General features: G+C 44.6%; 1 long non-coding RNA gene across 1 annotated transcript; it reads left to right on the forward strand.

The window, feature by feature from the left end:
• The first annotated feature begins 24870 nt into the window (after positions 1-24870).
• On the forward strand, positions 24871-25379 carry LOC138653137 (uncharacterized). The gene is made up of 3 exons (XR_011315763.1): positions 24871-24963; positions 25102-25214; positions 25306-25379. It is a non-coding gene; the product is annotated as an uncharacterized lncRNA (long non-coding RNA).
• Positions 25380-25598: the final 219 nt, after the last annotated feature.

Below are 25598 nucleotides of genomic sequence, written 5' to 3' on the forward strand. Positions count from 1 at the left end.
GTACTGTATGTACGGGAGCTGCAGGCCCATCCTACTGTGTATAAGGGAGCTGTGAGATCATCATATTGTGTATGGGGGAGCTGTGGGCTTGCCATACTGTGTATAGGGGAGCTGTGAAGGTATTATACTGTGCATAAGGGAGCAGTTGGCCCATTATACTGTATATAGGGAACCTCTGGGGGGCATAACACTTTCTATAGTGGAGCTCTGTTGGCATTATACTGTGTATAGAGGAGCTGTGGGATCATCATTCTTTGTATAGGGGAGCAGTGGGCTCATCATACTGTATAGAAGGGAGCAGTGGGGACATCATACGGTGTATAGGGGAGTTGTGGGCTCACTATACTATGTAAAGGGGAGCAGTTGGGACATCAAACTGTGTATAGAGAAATTGTGGGATCATCATACTGTGTATAGGGGAGCATAATACTTTCTATAGTGGAGCTCTGTTGGCATTATACTGTGTATAGTGGAGCAGTGGGCTCATCATACTGTATAGAGGGGAGCAGTGAGGACATCACACTGTGTATAGGGGAGCAGTGGGCTCATCATACTGTGTATAGAAGAGCTGTGGGATCATCATTCTGTGTATAGGGGAGCTGTGGGGGCTTTATACTGTGTACAGGGAAGCTGTGGGCCCCCCATACTGTGTATAGTGGAGCTGTACATGGGAGGAACTTAGGAGACATTATTAAATCTTAATTGGGCACTTAAGCATTATTGCTATGGGGCAGTCAGACTATTGTGACCTTTAAAGCTGCATATGGGATATTATTACTTTTTAGGGACAAAAAGTGGAGAGCACTAGCACAGGGCACTAATTTTCTAGGAAGGCATTTTACTATTTAGCGAGCACAAAGGAGTCATTATTACTATGTAAGGGGCACAGTGGTGGCATTAGTGTGATGCCCCAGGGTCCTGGTCATCACAGTGGCATTGCTTTCCTCAAGGGGAGATGTCACACTTGGAAGCGATGAAGGATAACTCTCACCAAGTAACACAAACATGTAACTTGTTCACACTCCAGGCCACAAGGGGGAGCTGTTGATCCTAATTTCTAGGTGACTCGCCTGCATTTAGAGATATATTGTTGTTTGGAGGGAAAGTTAGTCAGATAGTGCCCGAGAGCAGACTGGAGCAGTCTGAGGGAGGAAGAACGTATGAGGAGCCGTGCAGCCACGAGAAAGTGCTGCAGCTCCTAGACAGAGATAATACAGACAGCCAAACAGATTGTAGTGAGCGTGTGGAAGAGCAAAGCACATGAGAAGGAACACCAGTGGAGCAGAGCAGTGAATTAGCTACCTCCCTGGCTGGCGCAGATTACCGGTAGCCGGAACACTGAGGTTGTGAGGGACTCCAGGACTGACAGCAGAAACCAGCAGGACAGCTGGATTACACATCACGTCACCTGTTCGCCCTAATACCCAGGAGGCACAGTGACACATAGAGCCGGGACATGATAGAGACCCTGTAAAAAGGCTCGAGTCACCTGCCATACGGGTTAAGGTCCCATCTTTATGGAGATAATTTTTAAAGTTCACTGCACTCTCTTGTGGATATCATGCAAAAAAAAATCTAAATTTATTATAGCATACTCTGTGAGCGTAACAGAATCTTAAACAATAAGCGACATACAAGAAAAACGTTTCGGCTCCGCCGGAGCCTTTATCACAAATCGCTGTAAATAGAGAAAAGAAACAAAATAAATAAGTAAAACCAGAATGGAAATTCAAAATAATAAAGAACATCTGTGAATAGTCTATAGTGTGGGGTCCTCCTGGTGCAAATTAATATATACAAAGTATATACACACAATCTGTAAATGAAGGGAAAAAAATAACGACAGGTCCACCTGAATCTGTGGACTAGGAATCCTACATAAAGATATATACACACATATGCAAATATACATGAAAAAATGCTAGTATACTGAGACAGGACTGGATCATATATATATAAGAGTAATGGAAGTGCACGGTTACCTTATTCCAGAAGGAAAAGAGATAAGGAAGGCTGGGGATAAGGATCCCAGAGGTATCATATGGATACTGTGAATTACCTGTGTGAAGGGTAGTTGTAAGCGGCGCTCCCGCGCCCTGCTGTGTCGGCGTGCATGTTCACCGCCACAGCCAGGGTTAAATAATACTACATGCCGCCAGACCGGAAGTCAGCAGCTCAGGCCGGATATGACGGATCGCGGCTGTCCTACATACCCTTCACACAGGTAATTCACCTTGCCTATAACCGACCTGACCTCTTTATAGCCCCTGTACTAAAAACGTATACGTGTGTATATTACCTACCTACAGATTACCAACAGCCACAGAGTGGGCTACCATATACGGACACATAACCATTAGGTACCTTATACCCCTATGGGCACTTGGCTGTGATATTATATATGCTAATTTCCTTTTTAATGTCTCTCACAGTATCCATATGATACCTCTGTGATCCTTATCCCCATCCTTCCTTATCTCTTTTCCTTCTGGAATAAGGTAACCCCCCAGGGCCGTATTTAGAGTTTCTGCTGCCCTAGGCACTTTTAGTGCTACCTCCCCCATTGGTGAGTATGACACTATCGGCAGTGACTTTGGCAAGAATCTCTGATGTGAAAGTCGCCTTTTGCAGCAGATCGGGCAGTTTTTCTGCATCTGCCGTGTAACAGATCACTTACGGCAACACTGCGTTCGGCCTCATTCATTCCCTATGGGATTTGCGGCACTTGCCGTGATCTGGCAAATGTGGTACCATTCATCCCAACCAAAGAGGTATAATTTTAGGCCACGCCTCTGACCACACCCATTCCACGAGTCACACACATATCCACGTCCCAACCACACCCATTTAGCACTGCTGATCACACTGTTTCATATCCAATAATTATAAACAAAAATAAATATGGCCACACAGTGCTCCATACTGTATAATGGCCACACGTGATGCTCCATACTGTATAATGGCCACACATGATGCTCCATACTGTATAATGGCCACACATGATGCTCCATACTGTATAATGGCCACACATGATGCTCCATACTGTATAATGGCCACACATGATGCTCCATACTGTATAATGGCCACACATGATGCTCCATACTGTATAATGACCGCACATGATGCACCATACTGTATAATGGCCACGCATAAATGCTCCATACTGTATAATGGCCACACATGATGCTTCATACTGTATAATGGCCACACATGATGCTCCATACTGTATAATGACCGCACATGATGCACCATACTGTATAATGACCACGCATGATGCTCCATACTGTATAATGGCCACACATGATGCTTCATACTGTATAATGGCCACACATGATGCTCCATACTGTATAATGGCCACACATGATGCTCCATACTGTATAATGGCCACACATGATGCTCCATACTGTATAATGGCCACACATGATGCTTCATACTGTATAATGGCCACACATGATGCACCATACTGTATAATGGCCACGCATGATGCTCCATACTGTATAATGGCCACACATGATGCACCATACTGTATAATGGCCACACATGATGCTCCATACTGTATAATGGCCACACATGATGCTCCATACTGTATAATGACCGCACATGATGCACCATACTGTATAATGGCCACGCATGATGCTCCATACTGTATAATGGCCACACATGATGCTTCATACTGTATAATGGCCACACATGATGCTCCATACTGTATAATGACCGCACATGATGCACCATACTGTATAATGGCCACGCATGATGCTCCATACTGTATAATGGCCACACATGATGCTTCATACTGTATAATGGCCACACATGATGCTCCATACTGTATAATGGCCACACATGATGCGCCATACTGTATAATGACCCCACATGATGCTCCATATTGTATAATGGCCTCACATGATGCTCCATACTGTATAATGGCCACACATGATGCTCCATACTGTATAATGGCCACACATGATGCTCCATACTGTATAATGGCCACACATGATGCTCCATACTGTATAATGGCCACACATGATGCTCCATACTGTATAATGACCCCACATGATGCTCCATACTGTATAATGGCCACACATGATGCTCCATACTGTATAATGGCCACACATGATGTTCAATACTGTATAATGGCCACACATGATGCTCCATACTGTATAATGGCCACACATGATGTTCAATACTGTATAATGGCCACACATGATGCTCAATACTATATAATGGACCCACATGATGCTCAATACTATATAATGGGCCCACATGATGCTCAATACTGTATAATGGCCACACATGATGTTCAATACTGTATAATAGCCACACATGATGCTCCGTACTGTAAAATGGCCACACATGATGCTCAGTACTGTATAATGGCCACACATGATGCTCCATACTGTATAATGGCCACACATGATGCTCAATACTGTATAATAGCCACACATGATGCTCTATACTGTATAATGGCCACACATGATGCTCCATACTGTATAATGGCCACACATGATGCTCAATACTGTATAATAGCCACACATGATGCTCTATACTGTATAATAGTCACACATGATGCTCCATACTGTATAATGGCCACACATGATGCTCAATACTGTATAATAGCCACACATGATGCTCTATACTGTATAATAGCCACACATGATGCTCCATACTGTATAATGGCCACACATGATGCTCTATACTGTATAATAGCCACACATGATGCTCCATACTGTATAATGGTCACACATGATGCTCCATACTGTATAATGGCCACACATGATGCTCTATGCTGTATAATGGCCACACATGATGCTCAATACTGTATAATGGCCCCACATGATGCTCCATACTGTATAATTACCCCACATGATGCTCAATACTGTATAATGCCCCCCTCCCATATTGTATGCATGGCTAATCTCCCTCCCATCCCATATGCATGGCTCATATTCCCCCCTCCTCCTGTATGCATGGCTCATATTCCCCCCCTACAGTATGCATGGCTCATATTTCCCCCCTCCTGTATGATGGCTCATAATCCCCCCCTCCTGTATGCATGGCTCATAATTCCCCCCCCACCTCCTGTATGCATGGCTCATATTCCACCACCGTCCCCCTCCTGTATGTATGGCTCATAATTCCACCCCTGTATGCATGGCTCATAATTCCCCCCCCCTGTATGCATGGCTCATATTCCCCCCCTCCTGTATGCATGGCTCATAATTCCCCCCTGTATGCATGGCTCATATCCCCCCTCCTGTATGCATGGCTCATAATTCCCCCCTCCTGTATGCGTGGCTCATAATTCCCCCCCTGTATGCATGGCTCATATTCCCCCCCTCCTGTATGCATGACTCATAATTCCCCCCCTGTATGCATGGCTCATATCCCCCCTCCTGTATGCATGGCTCATAATTCCCCCCCTCCTGTATGCATGGCTCATAATTTCCCCCCTGTATTCATGGCTCATATCCCCACCTCCTGTATGCATGGCTCATAATTCCCCCCCTCCTGTATGCATGGCTCATAATTTCCCCCCTGTATTCATGGCTCATATCCCCCCCTCCTGTATGCATGGCTCATAATTACCCCCCCTGTATGCATGGCTCATATCCCCCCTCCTGTATGCATGGCTCATAATTCCCCCCCTCCTGTATGCATGGCTCATATTCCCCCCGCTGTATGCATGGCTCATATTCCCCCCCCCCTGTATGCATGGCTCATAATTCCCCCCCACCTCTTGTATGCATGGATCATAATCCCCCCGTATGCATGGCTCATCTCTCCACCCCCCCCCTGCTCCTTCTCTCATGGCTCTGCTCCCCGTCCTCTTTCTTCCCCCGTCCCTCATACTCACCTGTCCCGCCGACATCCCTCTGGCTCTGTCTCAACTCCCGGCGCAGCACCTTCTTCCTGAGTGAGCGGTCATGTGGTACCGCTCATTAAGGTCATGAATATGCGCATATTCATGACCTTAATGAGCGGAACCACGTGGTCGGTCGGGAGGTGACCCAGGACTTTAAAAAAAAACAAAACCTTGCTCAGGTGCCGCCACCCCGCATCGTCCCCGCCCTAGGCACGTGCCCTCAAGTGCCTAGTGGCAAATATGGCCCTGGTAACTGTGCACTTCCATTACTCTTATATATATATGATCCAGTCCTGTCTCAGTATACTAGCATTTTTTCATGTATATTTGTATATGTGTGTATATATCTTTATGTAGGATTCCTAGTCCACAGATTCAGGTGGACCTGTCGTTATTTTTCCCCTTCATTTACAGATTGTGTGTATATACTTTGTATATATTTATTTGCACCAGGAGGACCCCACGCTATATAGATTAGTCACAGATGTTCTTTATTATTTTGAATTTCCATTCTGGTTTTATTTATTTGGTTTCTTTTCTCTCTATTTACAGCGATTGGTGACAAAGGCTCCGGCGTTTTTCTTGTATGTCGCTTATTGTTTAAGATTCTGTTACGCTCCCAGATTATGCTATAATACATTTTGATTTTTTTTGCATGATATCCACAAGAGAGAGCGGTGAACTTTAAAAATGATCTAGATTGGGGCCATTCGGTCCATTACACCAGCACCTCGCCTTATCAGGTAGAGTGCACGCTAAATTTATATCTATCCACCTTTATGGAGGACAGAGAGAACTGTGAGGACCTTATCAGAAGCCATAGGCAGTAAGGAACTACAACACCACCGCACTATGAGGAAGGCTTTTAACTCCACCTGGTAAAGGGTGCTCTGAACTTGCTTCCAAGCCGTCCGGACCCTGCCTGTACCTGTGGGCTGGTGCCCTGGACTGTGGATGCCTGAAGTCTACAGTAAACCTGGTAAAGATACTGCAAACCTGTGTCCTCCATTCTTTACTGCACCATTCACCATCTTCCATCTACACACCGGGAGCCCTGGGGACATACTTCACCTGTAGGAAGTTATACGATCTAGCTGCCATAACATCACCCCAGAGGACCCCTTAAAGCAGCGTCGGTCACCCTGACCGAATACCACAGGTGGCGTCACAAACACAAACTATAATCAATACCCCTTTTTACATGGGTGCCCAGGGCTACAGACCGGGTCGCCACCATGACATCCCCTGTGAATACCGGACCCGGAACCGGGTACCCCACGGCCCTGGCGGGCGACTATTATATTGGGCGGTAAGGGGAGCCGTTATTGTACCACACAGCAGGTGCAGTAATAGGGACACATATGGCAGCAGCGGCTCAGTATTGGGGTATCAGGTGCAGTAATAGGGACACATACGGCAGCAGCGGCTCAGTATTGGGATATCAGGTGCAGTAATAGGGACACATACGGCAGCAGCGGCTCAGTATTGGGGTATCAGGTGCAGTAATAGGGACACATACGGCAGCAGCGGCTCAGTATTGGGGTATCAGGTGCAGTAATAGGGACACATACGGCAGCAGCGACTCAGTATTGGGGTATCAGGTGCAGTAATAGGGGCACATATGGCAGCAGCGGCTCAGTATTGGGGTATCAGGGGCAGTAATAGGGACACCTACAGCAGCGGCTCAGTATTGGGGTATCAGGTGCAGTAATAGGGACACATACGGCAGCAGCGGCTCAGTATTGGGGCATCAGGTGCAGTAGGACACATACGGCAGCAGCGGCTCAGTATTGGGGTATCAGGTGCAGTAATAGGGACACATATGGCAGCAGTGGCTCAGCATAGGGGTATCATGTGCAGTAATAGGGACACATACGGCAGCAGTGGCTCAGTATTGGGGTATCAGGGGCAGTAACAGGGACACATACGGCAGCAGTGGCTCAGTATTGGGGTATCAGGGGCAGTAACAGGGACACATACGGCAGCAGCGGCTCAGTATTGGGGTATCAGGTGCAGTAATAGAGACACATTCGGCAGCAGCGGCTCAGTATTGGGGTATCAGGTGCAGTAATAGAGACACATTCGGCAGCAGCGGCTCAGTATTGGGGTATCAGGTGCAGTAATAGAGACACATTCGGCAGCAGCGGCTCAGTATTGGGGTATCAGGGGCAGTAACAGGGACACATACAGCAGTAGCGGCTCAGTATTGGGGTATCAGGGGCAGTAATAGGGACACATACGGCAGCAGCGGCTCAGTATTGGGATATCAGGGGCAGTAACAGGGACACATACGGTAGCAGCGGCTCAGTATTGGGGTATCAGGGGCAGTAATAGGGACACATACGGCAGCAGCGGCTCAGTATTGGGATATCAGGGGCAGTAACAGGGACACATATGGCAGCAGCGGCTCAGTATTGGGGTATCAGCAGAATGAGGAGTTTGTGCAGATTGTGGATAGATATGGATGATGCTGGAAATGTGAGAATTCAGATGTGGCTTTGTTATAATCTCTGCAGATCAGTCATGTTTGGAGAAGTTGTCATGTTGGTCTGGACCAGATGGAATAGATGAGAAAAGTGAACGATTCCTTCAGAAAGAACATCAGCGGTAAGTCACCATCTATAACTGCTGTAATATCTTATATGGCTGCAGGACCGGTATCTACCTCTACAGTATAAGGTCTCCATATAGGAATATCAGTGTTTTTGTATATAGATGTATTTTAAATCACAGCGCGTCATCTGCTGATGTTCCCCTACACTCACAATTAGGGTGCACCACGTAGCTGTAGTCAGGATTAGCTGGTTAGGGGCCCACTCATATTTTTTCCCCCCACCCCAAGCTGAAGCCCTAACTGCACCTCTAGTCACAATACCTTCTGTTACATTTGTGGAGAGTACACGCTTAAGCTCCACAGATGCACCATGACAGCTCTCATCATGAAAGCCTATGATTTTGCTCATGACAAATCCTGGGCTCCTAACATCTGTTGTGTGAGATGTGCTGTTGATCTTAGAGGTTAACTGAGAGGTTCTCGCAAGTCAATGCCGTTTGCTGTCCTAATGATCAATGATTTGGCAGGAGCAGAAGGATCATGTGACGAACTGTTACTTCTCTGCTAAGAATAAGAATTCCACTGAATATCCCAATCTGTCTTCAGCTATGAGACCGGTGCCACATGATGACGCTTGTTATGATCCGGTGACCTTGGAGCCGCATGGAACTTTCTCTGTGTTGGTGGAAGCTGTACTGACCGCAAATCCTGAACTTAACACCGCAACTAGAAGTAGCCGTGGGGTGTGCCTAACAAATCCTAGACACCTTGACACAGCCGGAGGACTAAATACCCCTATAGATAGAAATAGGAAATCTACCTTGCCTCAGAGCAGAACCCCAAAGGATAGGCAGCCCCCCACAAATATTGACTGTGAGTAGTAGAGGAAAAGACACACGCAGGCAGGAAACAGGATTTAGCAAAAGAGGCCACTCTAGCTAAAATAGGAAAGGATAGGACAGAATCCTAAGCGGTCAGTATTAAAACCCTTCCAAAAATATCCACAGCAGAAAATACAAAAAATTCCACCATCTAACTAAAGATGTGGAGCGTATATCTGCAACTCCAGAGAATCCAACAAGACTGAGAAAACACTGACACAGTCTAAGCTGGACAAGAGAAAACAAATGAATAGCACAGAATTATTATGCACACAGCATGTGTGCCACAGAAACAAACACCAAACACTTATCTTTGCTGAATTGGCAGCAAGGCAGGAGGAACCAGACAAAGATCCAAAACCTCCCAGAACCATGGGCAACTGGCAAGGACTCAAGAATCCTGCACACCTAAATATCCCAGTTAGAACTGCAATCAGCAGATACACCTGGCCAGGACTGCAACTGAGGGACAACTGCATTCCCACCTACAACCACTGGAGGGAACCCAAAAGCAGAATTCACAACAGACGCTCTTCCAGTATCAAAGCCACTAGAGTCATGGAGCCTAGAGCAGGCAGCCAACAAAGATGTTGCAGTCCATGGGTCAGAGACGGGAAACAACGCTGATTCAAACTCTGAGCCATGTATGTCTGGTGAGCCTCATGTTCTAACACAGCCAGAACTGAATGACTTGTTCCGGGACTTACGTATCTCAAAACCAAATGCAGAGTTCGTGGATTCAAGACTTCAAGAATGGCATTTTCTGCCTCTAGCTACAATTAAGAGCTGGCTCAGGGATAGGAAACAAAGGGTGGTTATTAATGGAGCACACTCGGACTGGGTCGTGGTTAGCAGTGGGGTACCACAGGGGTCAGTATTGGGACCTCTTCTTTTTAACATATTTATTAATGATCTTGTAGGGGGCATAAAGAGCAGAATTTCAATATTTGCAGATGACACTAAACTCTGCAGGGTAATCAATACTGAGGAGGAAAATTTTATATTACAGGATGATTTTTTTAAACTTGAAACTTGGGCTGATAAATGGCAAATGAGCTTTAATGGGGATAAATGTAAGGTCATGCACTTGGGTAGAAGAAATAAGATGAATAACTATGTGCTTAATTCTAAAACTCTGGGCAAAACCATCAATGAAAAAGACCTGGGAGTATGGGTGGATGAAAAACTCATGTTCAGTGGCCAGTGTCAGGCAGCTGCTACAAAGGCAAATAATATAATGGGATGCATTAAAAGAGGCATAGATGCTCATGAGGAGAACATAATTTTACCTCTATACAAGTCACTAGTGTGACCACACTTAGAATACTGTGCACAGTTCTGGTCTCCGGTGTATAAGAAAGACATAGCTGAACTGGAGCGGGTGCAGAGAAGAGCGACCAAGGTTATTAGAGGACTGGGGGGTCTGCAATACAAGATAGGTTATTACACTTGGGGCTAATTAGTTTGGAAAAACGAAGACTAAGGGGAGATCTTATTTTAATGTATAAATATATGAGGGGACAGTACAAAGACCTTTCTGATGATCTTTTTAATCATAGACCTGAAACAGGGACAAGGGGACATCCTCTACGTCTGGAGGAAAAAAGGTTTAGGCATAATAACAGACGCGGATTCTTTACTGTAAGAGCAGTGAGACTATGGAACTCTCTGCCAAATGATGTTGTAATGAGTGATTCATTACTTAAATTTAAGAGGGGACTGGATGCCTTTCTGGAAAAGTATAATGTTACAGGGTATATACACTAAAACATAATAAATGAAAATTGGAGGGAAACTCAATTTAAAATGATGCATGGAGCAATCTCTGCTTTTAATATTCATAAACCAGATATAAGACCTAACAGACTTACAGCCTGCCCTAGATGTCAGCAACCTAGCTCTGATTTATTACATGGCCTATGGTCCTGCGGTTACATAGTCCCGTTTTGGGGCCTAGTTTCTGGATTACCAGCCTTTGGAGTAATGTGACAATGGCGATCTTACATTATTGGGAGAATATGAGTGGCGAGAGTTGCGGAGGGAGGGGTCCCCCAATACTAATACATACTATACTTATCATCGTCTACCCCTCAGTTGTCAGATTTAATAGCTCGACTGCATCATTACATGGCGGTGGAGCAAGGGGACGCACTCACAAATAAGGAGGTACAAGCGGGCAAATTTCTCAAAAAATGGAGACAGTTTCTTGGAAAACGTGCGGGGCCGATGCAAGGCGGAAGATGATAACTCCCTTCTCTTCCACTAGATGGTTCCTCTTGGAAAAATTGAAGAATAATCTGGGTCCACTACAATTACCAGAGGATTGCTCTTGCCATGATTAGCGTTAGATGTTTTACTACTTTACTGGATAATGGGAAGGCGGGCTAGACTGCCGGTTGGAATGGGTTAGGCGACTCGGTGAAGGCTCCCTGCTCCTTTTCTTACTCTCCTCCCTCCCTTTCCCCCTTCCCTTCTTCTTTTATTTCTTTGTTTGTTTTTGTATTTTTGACAATTCTCTCCGCGATCCCATATAGATTTTATAATATTGGCTAAGATTACCTTCGTTATCTCCAAAAGAAGATATTCTTAATCGGTAACCTTTACAAGTACAATGTACAATGTCTAAATCCTATGATTGATGCCAATGGATTGTTGTTTCATATGGTTGTAAATGCAAATTTTCAATAAAAATTTATATTAAAAACAAAAACAAAAGGCCATTCAGAAATTGGGGGAGATTCACAAGGAGCGGACTGCTGCTGTCCACACTGCCAAAAGTACCAATACCGGGTTTACAGTCAACAGTATCACTGGGCTTGATTAGCAGCAAACTCGCCTGACCTTAACCTCATAGAGAATCTATGGAGTATTGTCAAGAGGAAGGTGAGAAACACCAGACCCAACAATGCAGATGAGCTGAAGGCTGCTATCAAATCAACCTGGGCTTCCATAACCCCTCAGCAGTGCCGCAGGCTGATCGCCTCAATGCCACGCCACATTGATGCAGTAATTGATGGAAAAGGACCAAGTATTGAGGGCATTTACTGAACATACATTTCAGTAGGACAACATTTCGGATTTTACAATCATTTTTCAAGCTGGTGATATAAAGTATTCTAATTTACTGAGATAATGACTTTTGGGATTTCATTGGTTGTAAGCCATAATCATCAACATTAACAGAAATAAACACATGAAATAGATTACTCTGTGTGTAATGACTCTGTGTGTGATGTAGTTAACTTTTTGATGATATTCTAATTTTGTGAGAAGCACCTGTACATATATAGAAATTAAAGCAATTTTTTTTACAAATAGTGTATATATATATATATATATATATATATATATATATATATATATATATATATAATTACTGCTTTCTCATTTACTTCATACATTGTGCCCACTATGGGGACATAAAAGAGGGGCATTTCATAATTTAAGTAAAGGATGAAACTTTCCAAAGACAAAAAGATTAATGTTAACGATGTCATGATTTTTAATGATTGATTACATTGATGATTACCTCTTCAATATTTGTCACAGTTGTTAATAGTAAACTCTGCAACTAAGGAGTTAAATGATCTATGGAGAAGAAAAAAGACCCGTGAGGTAATAAACATATCCAGTATTTCCATTCCTATGATGGAGGATTAGTGGTGAGCGAGCGTGCTCTGATGAGGTGTTAACTCAGCATGCTCAAGTGCTAATCCAACATTTCGGCGTGCCATAAAAGTATGCTCGAGACGCTGCAGGGATTTCTGAAATCTCAGCTTTTTTTTTAAAGCAGCGCTTTGTCAAGTCTCTCAGTTTTGCAGCGTATTTCACCCATTCAAGTGAATGATAAAAAACGCCGGTAAAAACAGCAAAACGTATATTCGGTGTGAGGAAAAAAACTGCAGCATTCTGTGATTACAGTCCAAAATCGGACACTGGCAGGAAACAGTCGCACGCCTTATGGAGCATCAGAGGGACCAGCGGTTTTTACAGATACATTCCATTTCTGTAGCAAAGAAGCCTGTAAATAGTCGTGTAAAAGATTAATAGCTGCGGAATAACAGGACGGATTCTACACGGACAGAACACGGAGGACAAGTGAGAAAACCTCGCCCCACTCTCCTGGATTATTGGTACACAAGTGTGAGCGAACCCGAAATATTGCCGGGCAGTAAGTATCTGTGCAGAGCCGATGCTGGAAAATTCTATCACAAGATTCCGTGATGACATCACTGGTGATTGTCGGCCAGGATGACATCACTGGTGATTGTCGGCCACTGTGACATCACTGGTGATTGTCGGCCATTGTGACATCACAGCCCCTATAAATAGAAGCCGCGCAGGGTTCCGGGTGCCATTTTTGGTTCTATAGTGACGGAGAGCATTTGCAATTTCTCACTATGGCTGAATTACATCTGAATGATTTTCAGGTACAAGCGCTATTGGAGGTTCTTATCTTCCATCGCCCTAACATTGCGCTTCTACCACCCGATGGCATCCTCTGCTTCACTCACCGGCTGGTGGTGCAGCTAGTAAAGGATTGCCTGACTAAACACCGACAAGATCAACTGACGTCAGAGTATCTGACAGATTTATGTCACAACATCAAGACTTTACTACAGCAGGTAAGTGGCGGACGCTCCGCACACAACTTCTCTGTACTCAGAGATAATAATGGTGGGACAGAAGCTTCTTCTTTCCTCCCATATAAAACACGACGAGTCCCCAAATCCTGTATGGAGTCAGTGTATCTGCAGAGAGGAGCAGATGACACATACAATGGCCGCCAATCATCTGAGATTGTTCTTTTTTGTTTCTTTTCTTCTTTATAGGCCGAAAAAAAGTCTCAATCTGGAGACTTGGCTTATATTACAGAACTGGCCGAAAAAATCCTCCGTGTACTAGAACTTCCGGACCGCTCGTCGGACCGCCAGGTAAGCAGCGTCGGACTGGAGCACCTTGGGCCCACCAGAGAAAATCATTCTTGGGGCCCACTATGTAGCTACAAAGAAATAAATACAAGACCACCAATTGTGGGGTAAAATACTAATATCAGGGTATCATATAAGATAGTACACTTCTTAATTATATAGCACTGGTTGGAGTAGCCCCATCATAGAATATAAAGTAGGCCCCTCATAGAATAAAAAGTAGCCCCCTCATAGAATTTAATGTAGCCCCCTCATAGAATATAATGTAGCCCCCTCATAGAATAAAAAGTAGCCCCCTCATAGAATTTAATGTAGTCCCCTCATAGAATATAATGTAGCCCCCTCACAGAATTTAATGTAGCCCCCTCATAGAATATAATGTAGCCCCCTCATAGAATAAAAAGTAGCCCCCTCATAGAATTTAATGTAGCCCCCTCATAGAATATAATATAGCCCCCTCATAGAATAAAAAGTAGCCCCCTCATAGAATATAATGCAGCCCCCGTCATAGAATATAAAGTAGCCCCCTCATAGAATATAATGTAGCCCCCTCATAGAATATAATGTAGCCCCCTCATAGAATTTAATGTAGCCCCCTCATAGAATATAATGCAGCCCCCCCATAGAATATAATGCAGCCCCCATAGAATATAATGTAGCCCCCCTCATAGAATTTAATGTAGCCCCCTCATAGAATATAATGCAGCCCCCCTTATAGAATATAATGCAGCCCCCCATAGAATATAATGTAGCCCCCCCATAGAATATAGTTTAGCACCTCAAAGAATATAATGTAGCTCCCTCATAGGGTATAATGAAGCCTCCCATAGAATATAATGTAGCCCCCTCAGAGTATAATGCAGCACCCCTCATAGGGTTTAATGCAGTCCACTCATGGGGTATAATGCAGTCCCCCTCCTAGGGTATAATGCAGCACCCCTCATAGGGTATAATGCAGCACCCCTTCATATGGTATAATGCAGCCACCCTCATAGAGTATAATGTAGCCCTCCCCAAAGGGTATAATGCAATCCTCCCTTATAAGGTATAATGTAGCCCTACCTCATAGGGTATAATGCAGCCCCCTCCTAGGGTATAATGCAGCCCTCCCTCATATGGTATAATGTAGCCCTACCTCATAGGGTATAATGCAGCCCCCTCATAGGGAATAATGCAGCCTCCCTATAGGGTATAATGCAGCCCCCCTCATAGAGTATAATGTAGCCCCCTCATAGGGTATAATGCAGCCCACTCATGGGGTATAATGCAGCCCCCCTCATAGGGTATAATGCAGCCCTCCCTCATAGGGTATAATGCAACTCTCCCTCATAGGGTATACTTCAGCGCCCCTCATAGGGTATAATGTAGCCCCCTCATAGGGTATAATGCAGCCCCCTCATAGGTTATAATGCAGGCCCCTTCATAGGATATAATGCAGCCCACTCATAGGGTATAATGCAGCTCCCCTTATATGGTATAATGCAGCCCCCCTCATAGGGTATAATGCAGTCCCCCTAATAGGTTATAATGCAGCCCCCCTCATAGGGTATACTGTAGCCCTCCCTCATAGGGTATAATGCAGCCCCCCTCTTAGGGTATAATGCAGCCCCCCACAGAATATAATGCAGCCCCCCATAGAATTTAATGTAGACCCTCATAGAGTATAATGCATTCCCAAATTGAATGTAGCTCCACAGTCCTACAGTATTATGGCCACCAGGACTCACTCACTGACATATATATATATATATATATATATATATATATATATATATAAACAAACACAATCCTCACCTCTCCTCCTTGTTCCCCACTGATCCCGGCTCTGCTCCGGTATCAGCAGCTGCACTGCCATTTGCCCAACACACAGCGGGTACGCGATGAAGTGACGTCATCACACACCTTCAGTGTCAGAGGCAGAGGGGAATGATGGGAGATGGAGCGTCGTCTGATGCTCTCTCCTCCATTATTGCTTTCATCTGTGATGCCGATACAGTTGAATGTGGTGCACACTGGGGAGGAGTGCTGGCATTAGGCCCCCCTGACTTACAGGCCCCATAGTGGCCGCTTGGGCTGGGGCCCCTGGGTGAGCGGGGGCCCTGGTCTGCCAGCCATGATAGGGGGCAGTGTTAGACTCAGCCTGTGGCTAACACTGCCCGCTATTAAAGTGAAATTAATATTCACCGCTCTCCACGCCCATGGGGGTGTGGTGTTGAGAGAAGATTCATTTCTTTTTAGCAGCGGGGACAGGCTTTAGCTGCAGCAGCCTGTCACCCACTGCTGCTCCGCTGGCATCAGGCGGGTCCCCCTGACTCACGGGCCCCATAGCAGCTGCATGGTCTGCCGCTTCTAGCAATACGCCACTGGCTAGGGCCCCTGGAGCAGCAGGAGCCCTAGGCAGCTGCCTGCCCTGTATGCCAGCAGGTGTCAATGCCTGGGCCCCCTGGAGAATCCTCCAGTTCTCTGGAGGGCCAGTTGGACCCTTCCGGTAAGGAGCCATCAATTGGTGCATCAGTAAATGTTGGTTTCATCCATCCTGATTGATGGATTTGGGGATTTAGTGAAATCTTCCACATATTAATTATCTCTATTATATCTATTAGGAAACACCAGAAGGCGACGACGAATATGGGGAGAATGTGACCCCGGAAATCCCTGACTCTAATAGGAGTCAGCTGGAGCCGAGCAGCGATCTGATTGCAGGTGAGCCGATCACATGACCGTCTACAAGGAATCTCCAGATATTACACAGCAGGGAATAATGGTGGATTTACTCTCTACTCCGTGAAATGGGACCTGTCAGCACATGATACATATAGGAGTGGTGGGATGATGGCAGAGGACGTTCCCCCCATTATATCCAGATATTACACAGCAGGGGATAATGGCGGATTTACTCTCTACTCCATGTAATGGGACCTGTCATTACATGATACATATAGGAGTGGTGGGATGATGGCGGAGGACGTTCCCCCCATTATATCCAGATATTACACAGCATGGAATAATGGTGGATTTACTCTCTACTCCATGTAATGGGACCTGTCAGCACATGATACATATAGGAGTGGTGGGATGACGGCAGAGGACGTTCCCCCCATTATATCCAGATATTACACAGCTGGGAATAATGGTGGATTTACTCTCTACTCCATGTAATGGGGACCTGTCAGCACATGATACATATAGGAGTGGTGGGATGACGGCGGAGGACGTTCCCCCCATTATATCCAGACATTACACAGCAGGGAATAATGGTGGATTTACTCTCTACTCCATGTAATGGGGACCTGTCAGCACATTATACATATAGGAGTGGTGGGATGACGGCGGAGGACGTTCCCCCCATTATATCCAGATATTACACAGCATGGAATAATGGTGGATTTACTCTCTACTCCATGTAATGGGACCTGTCAGCACATGATACATATAGGAGTGGTGGGATGACGGCAGAGGACGTTCCCCCCATTATATCCAGATATTACACAGCTGGGAATAATGGTGGATTTACTCTCTACTCCATGTAATGGGGACCTGTCAGCACATGATACATATAGGAGTGGTGGGATGACGGCGGAGGACGTTCCCCCCATTATATCCAGACATTACACAGCAGGGAATAATGGTGGATTTACTCTCTACTCCATGTAATGGGGACGTGTCAGCACATGATACATATAGGAGTGGAGGGATGACGGCGGAGGACGTTCCCCCCATTATATCCAGATATTACACAGCATGGAATAATGGCGGATTTACTCTCTACTCCATGTAATGGGGACCTGTCAGCACATGATACATATAGGAGTGGTGGGATGATGGCGGAGGACGTTCCCCCCATTATATGCAGATATTATACAGCTGGGAATAATGGTGGATTTACTCTCTACTCCATGTAATGGGGACCTGTCAGCACATGATACATATAGGAGTGGTGGGATGACGGCGGAGGATGTTCCCCCCATTATATCCAGATATTACACAGCAGGGAATAATGGCGGATTTACTCTCTACTCCATGTAATGGGGACCTGTCAGCACATGATACATATAGGAGTGGTGGGATGACGTCGGAGGACGTTCCCCCCATTATATCCAGATATTACACAGCAGAGAATAATGGCGGATTTACTCTCTACTCCATGTAATGGGACCTGTCAGCACATGATACATATAGGAGTGGTGGGATGACGGCGGAGGACGTTCCCCCCATTATATCCAGATATTACACAGCAGAGAATAATGGCGGATTTACTCTCTACTCCATGTAATGGGACCTGTCAGCACATGATACATATAGGAGTGGTGGGATGACGGCGGAGGACGTTCCCCCCATTATATCCAGATATTACACAGCAGGGAATAATGGTGGATTTACTCTCTACTCCATGTAATGGGGACCTGTCAGCACATGATACATATAGGAGTGGTGGGATGACAGTAGAGGATGTTCCCCCCATTATATCCAGATATTACACAGCAGGGAATAATGGCGGATTTACTCTCTACTCCATGTAATGGGGACCTGTCAGCACATGATACATATAGGAGTGGTGGGATGATGGCGGAGGACGTTCCCCCCATTATATCCAGATATTACACAGCAGGGAATAATGGCGGATTTACTCTCTACTCCATGTAATGGGGACCTGTCAGCACATGATACATATAGGAGTGGTGGGATGACGGTGGAGGACGTTCCCCCCATTATATCCAGATATTACACAGCAGGGAATAATGGCGGATTTACTCTCTACTCCATGTAATGGGGACCTGTCAGCACATGATACATATAGGAGTGGTGGGATGACGGCGGAGGACGTTCCCCCCATTATATCCAGACATTACACAGCAGGGAATAATGGCGGATTTACTCTCTACTCCATGTAATGGGGACCTGTCAGCACATGATACATATAGGAGTGGTGGGATGACGGCGTAGGACGTTCCCCCCATTATATCCAGATATTACACAGCAGGGAATAATGGCGGATTTACTCTCTACTCCATGTAATGAGGACCTGTCAGCACATGATACATATAGGAGTGGTGGGATGACGGCGGAGGACGTTCCCCCCATTATATCCAGATATTACACAGCTGGGAATAATGGCGGATTTACTCTCTACTCCATGTAATGGGACCTGTCAGCACATGATACATATAGGAGTGGTGGGATGACGGCGGAGGACGTTCCCCCCATTATATCCAGATATTACACAGCAGGGAATAATGGTGGATTTACTCTCTACTCTATGTAATGGGGACCTGTCAGCACATGATACATATAGGAGTGGTGGGATGACGGCGGAGGACGTTCCCCCCATTATATCCAGATATTACACAGCAGGGAATAATGGTGGATTTACTCTCTACTCCATGTAATGGGGACCTGTCAGCACATGATACATATAGGAGTGGTGGGATGATGGCGGAGGACGTTCCCCCCATTATATCCAGATATTACAAAGCAGGGAATAATGGTGGATTTACTCTCTACTCCATGTAATGGGGACCTGTCAGCACATGATACATACAGGAGTGGTGGGATGACGGCGGAGGACGTTCCCCTTTAATAAAAAGTATTTCTTTGCTGAAATCCAATGTGCCAGTCAGGAGAAATGTAACATAGAAGCCATATGCAAATCAGGATGGAAGTGCACTGGGGGCGGTGACGAAGGAGTCCGAGTGCAGTGACACGCCCCCAGTGCACTTCCAGGATAATTTGCATATGGCTGCTATGCTTCAGCTCTCTTCCCATCACTCACATGTGCAGTGAGGGTGGGGGCTCCTCATTCATGTGGTGATTGGGGGTCCGCCACCACTTACATTACCTTTATCTGTGGGTGCGCTGTACGTTCTCATATGTAGAGTCCCCATATAACGAGTATTATTCCCATTTTCAGACGTCTTGTCATTTCTCCCTTATATTACGGTATTATGTATGTAGGACTGATATCGACTAATACATTTTATTTTCTCATCACGTTATCATTATTTTAGTACCATCAGCGCTGGCGAATCCCGACAGTGGAATCTGTAAGATCCCGGAGATCCAAGAATCCGCCGATGTAAGTATCATAGAGATATGGGGGTGTGTGTGTATCACCAGATCATGGGGTGTGAGTGACCCGTCCAGTATTATCCCCATATAACCATGGGACGGCTCTGTTCTAAGTGTAGAGGACACTGTGGTCTTAGAGAATGGCATTTATATTAAATGGAATCTGTCACCAGGTTTATGCTGTAGCATAATGTAGGGACAGAGACCCTGATTCCAGCGATATATCACTTAATTTACTGGGGTCAGCAGATGTGATAATATCCCTGTCTTCTCTGCTGCAGATCTAGCAGAGCTCTGAATGCTGAACCTTGTAGAACACCGCCCACACCACTGATTGGCAGCTTTTCTGTATACACTGTGCATAGGCAGAAATCTGCTATACCGTGGTGGTGGGTTTACAGAGTACTAGGACAACATGGCATGAGACACATAGTCCTAGTGATAATCTCCGGCTGATAAAACACTGATTTTATTAAAGCAACAGCAGAAAGTCTAGTAAGTAACACATCGCTGGAATCAGGGTCTCTTCCCCTATATCATAACTGCTCCCAGATTACATAGCACATACCTGCTGACAGATTCTCTGCAAGTTCTACCCTGTGTGATCTCGCGTTTTATCCAGCACTTTACAATTATATCGATATATAGAGGATCCGCTTTATATTTCATTCGTGTCTGCAGAGCGTCGGCTCGTATCGTCCTCTACATCGGATCAGTGTAAATTAGCTGGGACATAATAAAGGAGGAAAAGTTATTACATCCTGAGATGTTTTCCAGCATCTACTGTATCTTACCAAGACAACAACGAAAAAAAAAAGAGCGAGTGATAGTCATGAAGACAATTGTAACAATTTTTATTGAAAATACATATAAAATAACAAGTATATAATAAAAAAAATCTTACATGTAAGGACAAGATTGAATGAGAAGCCAAATGAGAACAGAAAAAACGACCCTCCATAATGCTGGTGAAGTGGATATGGGGAGTGAATCCTGGAGCTAGTGTGAGGAGATTAGTAGAAAGAAATGCCCCCATAAAGTGCTGGTGCAGATCTAAGGACATGCACCATAAAGTGCTGGTGCTAGTGCAGATCTTAGGACATGCACCATAAAGTGCTGGTGCTAGTGCAAATCTTAGGACATGCACCATAAAGTGCTGGTGCTAGCGCAGATCTTAGGACATGCACCATAAAGTGCTGGTGCTAGAGCAGTTCTTAGGACATGGTTTTCTGGGGAGGATGGAATACAAATGATATAATTTTAGGGTTATGAAGGTGAAACCTTATCCCATACTTGTAGTGGAACACTAAACCACCCCAGCAAAATCAAGTCCACAGCTCCCGAGGAAGCCCATTCAAAACGCGCGTTGGGGCTGGCTGAGCACCCATCCTAGTGGGATACTATGGGGAACATCCTGGACTAATGGGGTAGACGTCATTGTTTGATATGTACTTGATTTATACTCACACTAGCTCCAGGATTCACTCCACATATCCACTTCACTAGCATTATGGAGGGTCGTTATTTCTGTTCTCATTTGGCTTCTCATTCCATCTTGTCCTTACATGTAAGATTTTTTATTATATACTTGTTATTTTATATGTATTTTCAATAAACATTGTTACAATTGTCTTCAGGACTATCACTCGCCCTTTTTTCGTTGTTGTTTTGGTTAGTATTTGTGGAGTGTCCTTGAAATATTGGGCGCATTATACTCACTGGGTCATGGCGCTGATTTCATTATCTATACTATTATGGTTTCTGCTTTAGTATTATTGTATTCAGCTTCTATATCTTAGTATTATTTCTTATTCTTTTCTAGGACTTGATTAAATCATTGATCCCGGCAGGAGAGCCGCGTATAAGCGACTATGAAACTATCAAACTGATCAGCAGCGGTGCTTTTGGGTGAGATTTCTATTAACATAATCCCCATTTCTCAGGGTTCCCTATGACAATGCTTCGGCCTCTGTGCTCTGCCATTCAGTGTTATCATAGGGAGAAGATCTGAGTCCACATCACTGTCCACATCTCAATGTCACTATTCAGCTCCATTATATACAGCAGAGCGAACTGATCTGTAACACATCTGTCTGTAAGGAAAGGGATGATATCATAGAATACATGACACCCACCGGTCCTAGACCTCCTCTGTTCTTATGCTTCCTCCTGATCTTTCGGGGCCCCATTATGAAGCTGGTAATAGTGATTGGCTGCACACGGTCACGTGAGGGGTGACGCGATACTGACGCCGATGACATCTCCACCCTCCACCATGACCATGTCAGTCCAATCACTGGCCTCAGCAGCAGAAGGGAGAACAACCAAAGACAGAGGATGGCGGACTGCAGTGATGGACCGGGGAAGGACCAAGACAAGTGGGTGTAATGTGTTTAATTACTTTTTAACGTCTTCTCGTCCCTCCATTATTTATTCTGCCTTGGGCTGTGGAGAAAGACTAAAAACCATCTTCTTACAACAATTGGAGCAATTTACATTTTGACTAATTATTATTGTTACTGACTTGTATCTACTGGTCGGTTATAGCGAATCTGCCCAAGATGAATGTCAGCAGATTCTCTCATCTATAATGTGACCTGGTGAGGGCAGACGGGGCGCGGTGCGACCTCCCATCATCTATGTAGTGTTATTTCATGGATTTCTAGATGTGGATTTCTAGTGATGGCCGGACTGCTGCCATTAATCATTAGTACAAATGATCACGTAATGACTTCAATATCCAGACTGTTAAGGGTTCATTATAAACCATGGATTCTCCTTCTCTCCAGGGCCGTCTGCTTAGTGCGCCATAAGGGATCACAAAACATCTTTGCTATGAAGAAAATGGCCAAGAGGAACCTGACTACTTCTAATAAAATGGAAAGGACATATATCGAGAGGGACATCCTAACATTCGCAGATTGTCCCTTTGTGGTCTCCATGCTCTGCTCCTTCCCTACTAGATATCACCTGTGTATGGTCATGGAGTATGTAGGAGGTAGGACACGAACATTGTGTAGTATTCAACTCATGTCTGCTGACATCTTATCACCTCTCATATCATTAAGACTTGTCCCCGTGGATGTTACATTCCCACAGAGCATTTACTATAGGTTGTCTATTAAAGTCATTGATGTGTGTGATCTCCCCGTATGTCCGCACTGAGAACGTCAGTATCTCCAGGTGTAGACCAGATACGAGATCACTTTATGTCATGAGCTACTTGGACGACAATTTCATCATGACCTCAGACTAATATTATGTACATTATATCTTTATATATTATCCCCTGCCCCAATGTTTCCACTCACTTCTCTTCATACATCATGGTGCTCCGCTGTATAAACCCCTCACCGGTCATATTTCCTTTCTTCTGTAGGTGGAGACTGTGCGACCCTTCTAAGCACCAGGGGTCCTTTCTCTGTCCCGATGGCCCGCTTGTACTTTGCAGAAGCAGTCCTTGGTGTGGAATACCTGCATAGTCACGGTGTGGTGCACAGAGACCTGAGGCCACAGAAGTAAGTGAATACCTGTAGTATAACAAAGGGGGGGAGTTATCCTTTATTATCTCACGGTCTATGAAGCTAAAATCATCTTCTCTTTCACAGCCTCCTGATAACATCTACTGGACATATTAAAATTACCGACTTTGGATGTTCAAAACTTGGTGTCATGATACCAAACACCAACACCTACAAGCAATCAGCAGAGAACATCTCCAGAGAGTTCCAGGACCATGAGGTCAGCATTACCTACAGGAACTTAGCTTGTTCTGTACAAATCTCATAACTCTATTTTGTCTTCCCTACGTTCTTCATTTCTAGAGAGCTTTTCCACTGATATTTTATCTTCTGTAATTCTGATTTTATGTCAAGAGCTTGTCATAATAATAGTTTCATCGATTCTCATTGCTTTTTTCTGTTGGTTTCCAGGAGTGTGGCAGCCCTTATTACACAGCCCCTGAGGTCATCCTGAAGAACGCCTATGGAAGACCTGTTGACTGGTGGGATATGGGCATCATATTAAATGAATTTTTCATGGGAATTGCACCATTTGATGGGGCTTCCCTATCTGAGTTTTATGAAAATGTTGTCACTGGTAAGTAAAATAATCTGATCATTGCTTTTACTGGTTATCTTGGTTTAGTTACGTCCTTTGCTTTATCTTACAGTCCTGTAAATAGGTTTTATGTTCTTTAATTTTCTATATAACAGGAAATATCATTTGGGATCATCATTACAGTCCTCCACCCGATGCTAAGGACCTCATCACTCAGCTGCTGAAAACAAATCCTGTGGATAGACTTGGGACAGGTAACAGATACAATAATATCAATATTCCCTTGTTACACCGAGGACACATCACTAATGTCCATGAGGAACATTAATTCTCTATCAGCTTCTCCATTTATAGTTCTCTTTGCTAAAATTTTCATTCTATTTCCTACATGTCTGCTCAGTTGTGTAATTAGTTCAAATTAAGATACGTTGTTCAGATATGAAGTTGTCTCTGACAATGTCCGCATCACTTTTGTTTTCCTTTATCCAGGAGGAGCTTTTGAGATCAAGGGTCATCCATTTCTTAATGACTTAGACTTTGACACCCTTCTAAGTCAAAATCCAGTGTACGTTCCTCACCTTGCATCAGATGTGGACACCAGCCTATTTATCAGTAAGTAGGAGACGTCATCTAAACTAAGTATCTGTTTGCCTCGTCTTCCTTATTTTGTGACAATTGGTTCCCATTAATAAATGGTGACTGTGTTATACTGACAACCTCTAATAACACTTCATTACCTATGTCTTGCAGACCATTCTAATATGGAAAAACATCTGGTCTCAGAGGGTGAGAAGGGCATAAGTGAGGACAATGAGAGCCTTGTCTTCAAAAATTTTACATCATCTTCTGAAAGGCTTTCTAAAGTAAGTATGTGTTAATACATCCAAAATATATATAAAAGACCTATGAAGGTAGACATACAATTATTTAATATCTTATTGCTTCCGCATGTAGCTCTGTACCACCGTTACCAGGATGAAGATTAATGAGAATCCCAAGTCTTCTCCAGATCATACCCAAGAATCCAGCACAAATATTTCAGAAATGTGAGTAGATTATGGGGTCATTATTGGGAGGTCTAGGCTGATTTATGTGCACAACACCAAATATAGGACATAATTACCATAGTATCAAATGCAGAATCCACCATCCCAAGGTTAGAGGAAACCGCTCGTGATAACAGCCCATATCTGCGTACCTGTGACCGGTCATGCATTTTTCATGCTGCCTACACTGTAGGAGAGATG

This window comes from Ranitomeya imitator, unplaced genomic scaffold (assembly GCF_032444005.1).
Source record: "Ranitomeya imitator isolate aRanImi1 unplaced genomic scaffold, aRanImi1.pri SCAFFOLD_444, whole genome shotgun sequence".
Classification (NCBI taxonomy): domain Eukaryota; kingdom Metazoa; phylum Chordata; class Amphibia; order Anura; family Dendrobatidae; genus Ranitomeya; species Ranitomeya imitator.